Source organism: Oratosquilla oratoria, chromosome 2 (genome assembly GCF_046742065.1).
Source record: "Oratosquilla oratoria isolate Oo_2021 chromosome 2, ASM4674206v1, whole genome shotgun sequence".
NCBI lineage: Eukaryota > Metazoa > Arthropoda > Malacostraca > Stomatopoda > Squillidae > Oratosquilla > Oratosquilla oratoria.
The window spans coordinates 62797303-62799802 of record NC_134778.1 but is presented as its reverse complement, the minus strand read 5'-3'; the positions used below and the strand labels follow the sequence as shown (position 1 = coordinate 62799802).

General features: G+C 47.3%; 1 protein-coding gene across 4 annotated transcripts in view; it reads right to left on the bottom strand.

Annotated features, from left to right (window-relative positions):
- LOC143039506 (cell adhesion molecule Dscam2-like) overlaps positions 1-2500 on the bottom strand; it is a 1807148-nt gene that overhangs the window by 754711 nt on the left and 1049937 nt on the right. The gene's annotated exons all lie outside the window — the stretch shown is intronic.

The following is a 2500-nucleotide window of genomic DNA, read 5'->3' as shown; positions in this document are numbered from 1 at the left end:
TATAAAAAGAATAGGTAAGTACACTAGATAAGTAAGTAGATGAATAAACAACTAAAAAATAATAGATAGATGAGTAAATAGATGGGTAATAATAGAGTTACATATGAGGATAAGACAATGATATATAAATGAAATGAAAACGTAGATATACGAATGAATATGAATAAATATATTGATAAATTAAACTTAATAAAAGCAAATATACAGGAGGCTGGTAGATAGACGTGAGTAGAAAGAGGGGTAGATGTGGGTTTCATTTTTATGGATCGGTTGTTTGTAAAACAACACAGTTCGTAGGCGAAGGTTTGCGCAAGCTCGCTCTCCGCCAAGAGTCATAAAAATGGTCGGGAACCTGTATGACTTATACATATTTTGCTGATGTAACCTAAGTAAGTTATGCAGTGATTCGAGATTGCTTAAGTAAACGATATTGCATATAGACTTGTACCAAAGAATCTGATTGGTGAAAGGGTGGAAGAGGAGAAAATTGAATTGGTTCGCGACTGTAAGATCACACCCTTAAGAGAGGATCTTAGATATAAGGTTAAAGATCATTGGACTAAAGAAAACATGACCTCACTGCAGAACTTACCTGGAACATAACAATATGTGTTCTCACGAGATTTAGGGACTGTAACTGGGAAAACACGCAGTGTAACCGGTATTCAAGAAAGAAAAAATCTACAAAAATTTCATTCACCCTTGTCTGAAGTATAATATTTAGAAAATGAAGAGAGGAGTACTTATAGGAACAGGGCTTACCGAATAAAAATCTATAAATTAATACAGAAAAAGAGGTAGGTGAAAGTGAAGAGAGGGGAAAATGGTGACATTTTTAAGAGATGTACGAATCGAAAGCAAGCGCGTAAAAGTGGCGGCACCAATAAGCAAAACAAAAACAAACACATGAATATATAAACTAATGAACTACTCAATTAACATATGGACAGTATCTCTCTCTCTCTCACTCTCTCTCTCTCTCTCTCTACCATTCCACTAAATACCCATGAATAAAGCTGCTCTTTTGTACGCGCGCGCGCACGCACACACACACACACACACACACACACACACACACACACACACACACACACACACACACACACACACACACACACACACACAATCACGGTTAGTTACAAACACACACGCACAAACAAATGCAGGCATAGAGTATATTATAGTGTACGCCATTCTTGGGAACTCCATAATGGTTTTTCCGACTCATCTCCCTAGCTAAGATCCTATTTCTCCAGTTTGATAGGGGGTAAGAGGGAAGGGGCTGGGGGAAGGGGGAAAGGGGCTGGATGAAGGGGGAGGGGCTGGGTGAAGGGGAAAAGGGGCTGGATGAAGGGGGAGGGGCTGGGTAAATGGGGAAAGGGGCTGGGGGAAGAGGGGAAGGGCTGGGGGAAAGGGGGAGGGGCTGGGGGAAGGGGGAAAGGGGTTGGGGGAAGGGGGAAAGGGGCTGGATGAAGGGGGAGAGGCTGGGGGAAGAGGGGAGGGGCTGGGGGAAGGGGGAGGGGCCAGGGGAAGGGGGAGGGACTGGGGGAAGGGGGAGGGGCTGGGGGAAGGGGGAGGGGCTGGGGGAGGGGGAAAGGGACTGGGGGAAGGGGGAAAGGGACTGGGGGAAGGGGGAAAGGGACTGGGGGAAGGGGAAAGGGGCTGGGGGAAGTGGGAGGGGCCAGGGGAAGGGGGAGGGACTAGGGGAAGGGGGAGGGACTGGGGGAAGGGGGAGGGGCTGGGGGAAGGGGAAAGGGGCTGGGGGAAGGGGGAAGGGGGAAAGGGCTGGGGGAAGGCGGAAGGGGGCTGGGTGAAGGGGGAAAGGGACTGGGGGAAGGGGGAAAGGGACTGGGGGAAGGGGGAGGGGCTGGGGGAAGGGGGAGAGGGGCTGGGGGAAGGTCCTGGGTGAAGAAGGGAGGGGCTGGGTGAAGGGGGCTGGGGGAAGGGGGAAAGGGGCTGGGGGAAGGGTATCTCATGTGTGGAAGGAAATAGTGACATTTGAGGGTGAGGTAGTCCCAAGTGTTGGAATAAAAGAAATGCGATGCGAAACGTGGACGAAAAGAGAAGACACAAGAAAACAAAATCTACAGCAAGACCTCAATAAAAAACAAGAAGAATCCTTAAGGAGCTGTCGATATAAAGAACATAACTCAGCATCTATATCTATATATATATCTATATTTATATATCTATATCTATTCACCTACTGTTCGAGCTCCCTAGTGTTATAGGGAATACATTTTCTTGTTGCGAAAGAGGGAGTAGGGGGTTATATTTGGTATAAAGGGGTAGGGGTTAGGGGTAGGGGTAGGGGTAAGGGGTAGGGGTAGGGGTTAGGGGGTAGGGGGTAAGGGGGTGAAAGGTTCTTGTCCACGGCCCCTGAAGTGAACGAGTTCTAATCGGTCGAGACCCTTTCTATCACTAAGACATCGTTACTACTTTCTTCAGGGGAATCGAAAAACTGATCTCCGAAGTGTTATGATATAGAAACTTGATCGTA